Genomic DNA, 11,148 nt, shown 5'->3' with positions numbered 1-11,148 from the left:
ACGAGACGACGAAGTTCCGATGCAACCGGTACCACGAAATAATGAAAAGTGATGGAATCACCGGCAGCATAGAGACTAAACTCGCGCATGCGCAGAAGAACACTATCTATTCAATGGCTTCCAAGAAATATTTTCTAATTTTTCGATCTATTATATGAAAATATCGAATCGTTAAAAGTACGATATACGAATTTAAGAACTAATTAAATGGATACTTTGTTGCTCGAAACAATGAAAATTGATCATTAAAATTCGATATCTATAGAAATATAGATTTAAAAACACGACAAAAGAAAAAGTTGTAAGGAAAAATGTCGATATATATGGATGAAAATTATTTTTCAAACAAAGCAAATATCTTTTACTCTCAACATTATAACAACTCGTTTACGATGTCGATTGATAAACATTTATTTGGATTTTTACTATCATACACAAATTTAAAAGAGCGTTGATTAGTTGCATCGAATTGAACGAAAAACGGTGCATATATATTGCATGATTAAAAAAAAAAAAAAAAAAAAAAAAAATCGTTAGAAATTTTATTAATCGTTAATAGTAATATACGTATTTTTTTTATTTGCTAATTCAAATGGATTCTCACGCACACTAATTTGTCGTCACACGTACTTACGTAACGTCTTTTTTTACAACGTAAGTCAAAACTGCGTAAAAAAATATATATTATACTACATAATTACATATGAAAATATATAATTTGAAAGTAAAGTAACGAAATAGATGATATATATATATCGATTTTAAAATTTATATTGAAAAATTATTGAATAAATATTTATTATAAAGATTTTTTTTCTTATTTTTTTTTTTTTACACGAGATTATCTTTTCAGATTTTTTAATTCTTTCCTCGTGTGAAAATATTCATCCGTGAAAATAAATTATTTTCACCCGACATGATTTCACCATGTAGAAGATTACAAGGTTTTATTTATTTATTTATCTATTTTTTTTTTTTTTTTTTTTTTTTTGAAAAGATCTGAAAGAATAATTTCAGGTGAAAAAAATAAAATAAAAGGATATCTTTCGAATGAGAATCCTTTTCATCATCAAAATTGTGACTTTGAGAATTCCTTGCAAACAAAAATTTCTTTGCAAACACATTGAAAGTAAATGCATGAATATTTTTTAACTCATATAACTATCTATCTATCGATCGTTTAACCATCGCTATTGAATTTTCTTGGTTAGTAATAAAAGCTTTTTAAGGATAAAAAGAGAATACGAAGCTATTGTTTACGAATTAAATCCTTCGGCACTTTTGATACTCTTTCGATACTTTTCATTCTTCATGGGACAAAAGAAAACATTTTTTATGTGACTTCTGTGAAATGTAACGATCGAAAAGTAGAATCGATAATTCAAATTTTATATTTATATATGAAGAAAAAAGTTGATAGAGATCGATCGATGTATTTCTTTAAAAAAAAAAAAAAAAAAAAAAAAAAAAAAAAAATTGAGATTATGCTTTCGAATTTGTATTTCTCTTTCTTTCTCTCTCTCTCTCTCTCTCTCTCTCTCTCTCTCTCTCTCACATACACTTTCTAAAAAGAGATCATTTTCGATAGAAACGTTAACCTATGAAAGGAGAACATTTTGTATTTTTAATATTTTTATAAAAAAACATTTGTACTTTTTATTTTTATTTTATTGATTTTATTTTTTTTTAACGTCTTTACAACGATGCCTGAAACAAGTACACGATTTCTTTATTATCATTATTTTAAGCGCAGTAACCGAAAAGAAAAAAAATGTAATCGGATACCTGTCGAAAAAAAAAAAAAAAGAAAAAGAAATTTCCGTTATTTTCTTTCCTCGTCATCCTAATTATCCTCTCTTTTCTTTTCACATTAGCTATATATACGTACATGTATACATATATATATATATATGTATATATGTATATATTATAACGGCCGAAAGTAACGACCGAAAGTAAAACGTAAAAATTTAAAAATTAGCAAGAATTTACCCAGAATTCCATATAGCAGAGCAAAAGTCAATCCTATTGGCTATCGTCGTTCTTTATAAGAATAACGTTACAATTTCTTTGAATAAAACTGATTGGTCTATATTTAATAAGGAACAATGGGATTGGCTGATATTTTTCGTGATGCCTATTATTAATCTATTGCGCGAGCGTATTGGCTACTGAAATGTCAGACCATCGCGAAAATTATTCCTTACTTAGAATTTTGATCGTTGTGGAAGGGGTTGGGGGAGGTGGAGAAGGTGGCGAAGGAGGATCGAGAATCGAACATTCTTCTCCTGATCGTCGTTGAGTATCGATCGTTGTTAATGGTAAGTTCATTTTGCAACGAATAATTATTTCAATATCTTTTGATCGCTTTAACATATATATCATTACTTTTTATTTCTTTTATATATATATATATATTATTTTTTCTATACATTTACTTCTTTTATATATATTTATTTCTTTTTTATATATTATTACTTTTTATTCTTATATTTCATTATTACTTTTATTTCTTATTATTTCAAAATTATTTCTGAATATTATTCCGAAATATTTTGAATAATAAAATAATAATTAATAAAATTAGAATATTATTTATACTAATAATTAATGGGTTTGAAGATCGCGTTTGAGAATATGAGAATATTAATTATATCTAAAATAGAAAAAATTTCTATTGAATTTCTATCGAAGTATAATGTTCCTTCGTACATATATATATATATATATATATATATATATATATATATAGTTTTATTCTATATAAAAAATGGTTATAAAACTTTGCATGTAAAAATTGCATATAAATAATTGTATGTAATAAAAAAATGAATGATTAATTTTTATTGAAATACAAAACTTTTTCTTTTTCTTATAAATATATATTTCTATTCTATATAAATATTATAACATTATTGTTCTTTTTTCCTCTTTTTAATTAGATAATTGTCGACTCGTTTCATTGGTACAACTTTTATTGACGCATATGAAAAAAGAAAGAAAAAAGAAAAGCAGCCTCTACCAATATTTGAGCCTTTCTTTAAGAGATCATAACGAATGTATACGAAACTTTTGATCGAAGGTAAGAAGAATTTTTATCATATTCCTTTGCTTTTTTTTTTTATGAATTCTACAATTTTTTTTCTTACATATAATGACGTCACAAACGACGAAACCGTTAGTACATTGCGCAGCCTACTGCGCAGTAGTCGTTGGTGTAATCTTCAAAATGGTTTTTAGTATGGACGTTTTATTTTTTTTCACAATATATTCTCATTTTGTTGAATACAATTGTATTCTTTTATTATTGAATAATAATGATTGATTTTTTTATATGAAACATATAATATATATATATGTAATATATATATTAGGTTGGAAACTATGAAACGGGCGTTGAATGAAAATAAATAAATAAACAAAACGTCCGTTTCATAGTTTCCAACTTGATACTTATATAGTAGGTTGGAAACTATGAAACGGGCGTTGAATGAAAATAAATAAATAAACAAAACGTCCGTTTCATAGTTTCCAACTTGATAATTATATATTAGTTTGGAAACTATGAAACGGGCGTTGAATGAATAAATAACTAAACAAAACCGCCCGTTTCATGGTTTCCAACTTGATACTTATATATTAGTTTGGAAATTATGAAACGAGCGTTAAATGATAATAAATAACTAAACAAAAATGCCCGTTTCATAGTTTCCATCTTTATATATATATATATATATGCACGATACAAAGAATAGAATATCTAAAGATTTAAAATGTAATAATATGCAAAATAATGCTTGTGCTGGATTAATACTGTTTTTTTTCTTTTATTTATTTATTTTTTTTTTTAACGAATAATTTATTAAAATGATAATTTATTCAAATATAATATTTTTAAATAAATGGAAGAAAATAAATACACATTGTGTGTTACTAGAAATATTACTTAACAAAGTTCTAAAAGATTAACAAACTCGCTGAAAAAGATAGAAAGCGATTAAGTTATTCGTTTATATATTTATTAATTGTTTATGCAATTTTACAGGTTATATATGTCATTAATGGATCACTTAACTACTCATTAATAAACCATTTAACTATTCATAAATGGATGAAAAAATTAAATTATTTATAATATACGCATAAACTTGCAAGTACAAAAACAGCAAGGAAATAAATGTAAAGACAAAAATAATTATTATTGTACCATTCATCCTAATCTTGGATGTGATTTAGGATGTATTTTTATCTGTCGTTATCATCCTCGAACAACAGAAGGTAAGATAAAAAAATGGTTTAAAATAAAACTGATTATATTTTCAAGTATTAAGTTTTGTTTCATCAATTTTTTTTCGTTATGTACCTTATAAATATTTTTACATTTCATTTCTATGAATATAATATTTATAATAAAATTATTTTTATCTTCCTTTTTTTTTCAGATTGAACGCAACACGTTGACGTTAAGAATTATGAATAATCATTGAGGTTGCAGAAAGAAATATATGCATATTTTATGAGAACTTTTAATCTAATTTGTGAAAGAGTTATCATTGTTTTTTTTATTATATTTCTTTTCTTTTCTTTTCTTTTTTTTTTTAAATTTTTGTTTTCTTTTTTTATTCTTCTTTTTTTTTTTTTCTTTTTCAACTTGTTAACAACAAAGTTATACTCACATTCAATTGTAGATACGTCCTTGTCGAACGCATAATATCGTTTCTTTTGATTTAATAACATAATTTCAGCATTGTTTTATCCGCGCGCGTGCACAAAGTAGAGTCAGTGTGTTTACATCGAAATTATTATTTTACAATCACGTGATTGTAACGGTCGCGTCTCACAATGAATAAATTGTGAATCGTTAAGTATAATTTTATCGAAAATTCGCGTTATTTAGAGTCAGTGAAAAAGTTAGTGCCCAATAAGGATTAATCTTCAATACATCATGTGAGCACAGGAGCCGATCTACATATGTAAGTGAATACATATGTACTTATGTAAATTTACATAAATTAAAAAAAAAAATATATATATATATATATATTAAATGATTATAATTGTGACAGTAATGGTGGACTAACACGATTTCTATTTTTTAGGCTGATGGTCATGGAAACAATACGTCCCTGTAATCAACGAAAAAGTATATAAGAAGGCACGTGAGTACCTATTTAAGTCCTTCTGAGTATACCCATCATGTCGAAGGATGAAAGGTCCGAATCGGCACGGGTTATCTCAGTCGTATTGACGGGCAACAGTGACGATGATGTTAAATCATTTATTGAACAATTTAGCTCAGGAAAAACTTTATCTTGTCCACTAGCAAGAGAAAAAAAAAGGTTTTATTTATTCATTCTTTTATTTTCTTTTATTTATTTATTTATTTATTTATTTCAAAACATATGCCATTAAATGAATGCATGGGGACAAGAAAGTGTGTATCTCAAAGAACGTAATTTTTTGTTCAAGCAATTTTATTCCTTTTTATATTTTATTTAATGACATTTCAAAATCTATCTATCCTATTTATCCTATGCTTGAATAAAAAAAGTTCTCGTCTTTGAATTACTCCATCAATTACTTTTGAAATTCAAATATATAATTGTATTTTATCTTTTTAATATATACATACATTTTTTATTCTTATGAAATTCCAAGTAAAATTTGATATTAATTTATTATATTTTTTCTATCTAAAAATATCTATTTAAAAATATTTGCTTTGATAAAATTTAGATAATTTACTTATTTCTTTTTTTTTTTCTTTTTTTCTTACCATTATGATTGTGAAAAATAATAAAAGTATTTTATATTTTTATTCAGTTTTTTTTTTTATACTTAATAAAATTGAGAGATATATTAACTTTCATATATATACATTAATTTAATAATAATTAATTCACAATTAGCTCAGGGTTTTCAGGTACAAAGAAGCTTTCTCATATGTTTTATTATGTATTGCATGCACGCCTGAATTTATCCGAGTGCCCAGGTGCTACTCGCATGAATAAAGGTTGAAATTTTGTAAATGTTTATTTGTTTAATTAACTATCAATTTTCAGCGACTGTCAAGTAATTAGCGTATACAGCATAAATTCCACAATGTGTGAGTGTGTGTGTATATATATATATAATATTTAATGTGGAATTTGTGCATATATTTATATAAACAAAAATATTAATATAATATTAATTCCAATCATATCAATTCATTTTTATAAAGTTCAAGATGAGAAATTTTTATTGATAAATATTTAAACAAGAACGTTTAATAAAATTCAAAATTAATATTGAAATAATATGAATAATTATAGATTCCCTTTTTTAAATTCATCAAGCGCTAATCTTGATTGTCGATTTCAGAGAAAAATTTTCGGTACGTATTATGTATGAGAGATATGAGGGATGTACTAAGCTACGGGTGACGGAGGTGCCCCGGGGCATATCTCCCTAGGTTTAGGTTTATTTTTCGCACCCGAGCGGATTCGATTGAGAATCGTGGAGTGATTGTGTTGGTGAGATTGATTTTGCCAAATTTTTTTAAATATAGGGTTAGGTAGGTAGGTAGCATACTTCAGCTGTGTGAATGATTTAATTTTTTAAGTAGGTAGGGCCCCGGAGCGGGAACGCGCGCGGTCAAATCGCTCGCTCTGGGATTAATATTATTTCTTTTTCTGTTTCAGATTTCATTAAAGAAGAAGAAAAATAGAAAATGACGACAAGTCATTTTTAAACGAATGACTATTGTCGTCATTTTGTCATCTCGTTACTGTGCTCGTCGAAATTTTTCTTTTTCTCTTTTCACGAAACAAAGAGTTTTGTGAATGTGTTATTAACATAAATGTTCTTTTGCCTTTCTTGTTTTTTTTTTTTTTTTACACTACTGATATGCAATATATTTTTATATTTATTCATTATTTTATGTAATTAATTTGATATTTCATTAAGTACGCATGAGATACATTGAATATTGCATATTGGTATTATTTACAGGTATATATGGTACTAAATTTTGGTACTAAATTTTGGGACCTATTTAAATATCAACGATGTGCTTTACTTATATGGTATTTCTTCTGTTGCAGGTGAACCTGTGCGAGGCTACTCTGAGGCAATGATACAACTGTCAAACTGACAGTTTCTTTTTTTTTTTTTTTTTTTTCTTTTTTTGCGTTCGACAAGATGATTATTCATAATATTATTAATTTTCTTATCTTTAAAAATCTTTCACAATTGGCAAATGTCTCATAAAATTTGCTACGCCTTTTTTTTTGCATTGACTGATCAGTAGTATCGACAAACATTAAATATTTTTATTCTAAATTTCTTTATGAATTATATTATATAATTACATTTTTTTGTTTTGTTTTAGGAAAAGATTAAATAGGATATTTTATAATCTGAAGTGAAAATGTTTAAAATATTAATTGAGTCTTATTAAGAACTTCTAGTTTTTATTTCAATACTACAAATTGAAACTTCATTAAAAACTGAAATTGATATATTCATTTAAAGAAATATCTGCCATTTGGATATCAAGTTAAACAAAATATATAATCCATATATATATATATATACAAAAATTCAATTCTTATGAAGGATTATGGATTAAAATTGGAAAGAAAAGATAGAAAAATGGAAACAGATCATTTGAAAAGATTTTTCTCTTTTCTAATAGTTTACTTTTTTTTTTTTTAATAATGTATATATTGTTATTAATGGAAAAATTGTTTGAGTTTCAGGTGCAGGTTTATTGAAATATAATTCAAGTTGAAATCTTATGCATTTTTATCAAATTGAAAAGAAATGTTACAAAAAACAATACTGATTAATTCAAAGAATTCTTCTCTATTTAGTGCTTTACACACATAAACACATTCTTTTTAATTAATATATATAATTTATTATTAAATAGAATTATTTGAATTTCAGGTGTAAGTTTAACAAAATGAAGTCAAGTTTCAATCTAATGGATTTATATTAGACTAAACAAAAAACAAAAAGAACTATAGAATTGAAGAAAATTTATTACTTAGATAAAAATATTTTCCTCTTTACTAATGCTTCACTTTTTTCTGATATTTATATGGATTTATGTTGCTATATATATATATGTTATTATATATGTTACTATATATATTCATTTGATTTCAGTTATGAGTTTAATAAAATATAATTAAAATACTAATCTAATTGATTAATGTTAAATTAAAAATATATATATATTTAACAGGGATATATAGATTTGAAAAATTTCTTGTATCTAAATTTTATTCATTCACTGGTTTTATATAAAAAATTGTGTTCTTTTAATTTCAGGTATAGATTTAATGAGATATAATGAATTTTAGTGAATTGAAAATAGATTAAAAAAAAAAAGATATTTAACAGGACAATATAAATAATTTCAAAAATATATGTGCTTAAATTATATTAAAATTATATACACATTTATGTAAACATGTTTTTTTTTTATTTCAGGTATAGGTTTATATATAATTAAACATAATCTAAGAATCAATCTAACGAATTAATATTAATATTAACAAAAAGGTTATTAAAATTATTAAGATCATTTAAAAATTTTGTCTCTTTAGTAATGCCTTATGTTTTTTTTAAGCATTTATAAATATTTATATTATTATATATTTTTTTAATTACAGGTATAGGTTTAATGAAATATAATTAAGATATAAATCTAATGAATTGATGTTAGATTAAAAAAAAAGACATTTAACAGGACAATATAAATAATTTCAAAAATATATGTACTTAAATTATATTAAAATTATATACATATTTATGTAAACATGTTTTTTTTTTTATTTCAGGTATAGGTTTATATATAATTAAACATAATCTAAGAATCAATCTAACGAATTAATATTAATATTAACAAAAAGGTTATTAAAATTATTAAGATCATTTAAAAATTTTGTCTCTTTAGTAATGCCTTATGTTTTTTTTAAGCATTTATAAATATTTATATTATTATATATTTTTTTAATTACAGGTATAGGTTTAATGAAATATAATTAAGATATAAATCTAATGAATTGATGTTAGATTAAAAAAAAGACATTTAACAGGACAATATAAATAATTTCAAAAATATATGTACTTAAATTATATTAAAATTATATACATATTTATGTAAACATGTTTTTTTTTTTATTTCAGGTATAGGTTTATATATAATTAAACATAATCTAAGAATCAATCTAACGAATTAATATTAATATTAACAAAAAGGTTATTAAAATTATTAAGATCATTTAAAAATTTTGTCTCTTTAGTAATGCCTTATGTTTTTTTTAAGCATTTATAAATATTTATATTATTATATATTTTTTTAATTACAGGTATAGGTTTAATGAAATATAATTAAGATATAAATCTAATGAATTGATGTTAGATTAAAAAAAAAGACATTTAACAGGACAATATAAATAATTTCAAAAATATATGTACTTAAATTATATTAAAATTATATACATATTTATGTAAACATGTTTTTTTTTTTATTTCAGGTATAGGTTTATATATAATTAAACATAATCTAAGAATCAATCTAACGAATTAATATTAATATTAACAAAAAGGTTATTAAAATTATTAAGATCATTTAAAAATTTTGTCTCTTTAGTAATGCCTTATGTTTTTTTTAAGCATTTATAAATATTTATATTATTATATATTTTTTTAATTACAGGTATAGGTTTAATGAAATATAATTAAGATATAAATCTAATGAATTGATGTTAGATTAAAAAAAAAGACATTTAACAGGACAATATAAATAATTTCAAAAATATATGTACTTAAATTATATTAAAATTATATACATATTTATGTAAACATGTTTTTTTTTTTATTTCAGGTATAGGTTTATATATAATTAAACATAATCTAAGAATCAATCTAACGAATTAATATTAATATTAACAAAAAGGTTATTAAAATTATTAAGATCATTTAAAAATTTTGTCTCTTTAGTAATGCCTTATGTTTTTTTTAAGCATTTATAAATATTTATATTATTATATATTTTTTTAATTACAGGTATAGGTTTAATGAAATATAATTAAGATATAAATCTAATGAATTGATGTTAGATTAAAAAAAAAGACATTTAACAGGACAATATAAATAATTTCAAAAATATATGTACTTAAATTATATTAAAATTATATACATATTTATGTAAACATGTTTTTTTTTTATTTCAGGTATAGGTTTATATATAATTAAACATAATCTAAGAATCAATCTAACGAATTAATATTAATATTAACAAAAAGGTTATTAAAATTATTAAGATCATTTAAAAATTTTGTCTCTTTAGTAATGCCTTATGTTTTTTTTAAGCATTTATAAATATTTATATTATTATATATTTTTTTAATTACAGGTATAGGTTTAATGAAATATAATTAAGATATAAATCTAATGAATTAATGTTAATATTGATACAAACGTTACTAATACTTTAGATATTATTTAATTATCTTCTCTTTTTATTAATGTCCCACTTTTTATTGATATACATATGAATTTATGTAAATATGTGATTTTCTTTAATTTCAGATATAGATTTAATTATATACAATTTAAATGTATATTTAATGAATTCATGCTTGATTTAATAAAACAATTAATGAAACAATATTGATCATTTCAATAAAATATTTTCTTCTTAATTTGTTCAATACATATGTGTATTTATGTAAACATAGTATTTTCTTTCTTTTAATTTCAGGTATAGATTTAATCGAATATAATACAATTACAAATCTAATAAATTAATATTAGATGTGACAAAACAATTACCAAAAAAATATTGATTTACAAACTTCTCTTTAATAATGATTGATTTGTTTTTTTATATGTATTTATGTTATCACATGTTTTTATTATTATTATTTTTTTTTTTATTTCAGATTATCAATTATAGGTTTAATCAAATGTATAATATTACTTCAAAATAATACTAATAGATTATTATACGTGAGGTATATTTGTGTATGTGTGTGTAAATTTAATTGCATTAGCTATGTCCCGGGTAGGATAGGCATTTTTCTTTCTCTTTTCTATACTTTTCTTTTCTCTAAATTCTTTTTTTTCCTCCCTTTCTTTTCTATACATTTT

The sequence above is a fragment of the Vespa mandarinia genome, chromosome 24 (assembly GCF_050613455.1).
Source record: "Vespa mandarinia isolate Hongniang chromosome 24, ASM5061345v1, whole genome shotgun sequence".
Lineage (NCBI taxonomy): Eukaryota > Metazoa > Arthropoda > Insecta > Hymenoptera > Vespidae > Vespa > Vespa mandarinia.
This window is presented reverse-complemented; position numbering follows the sequence as displayed.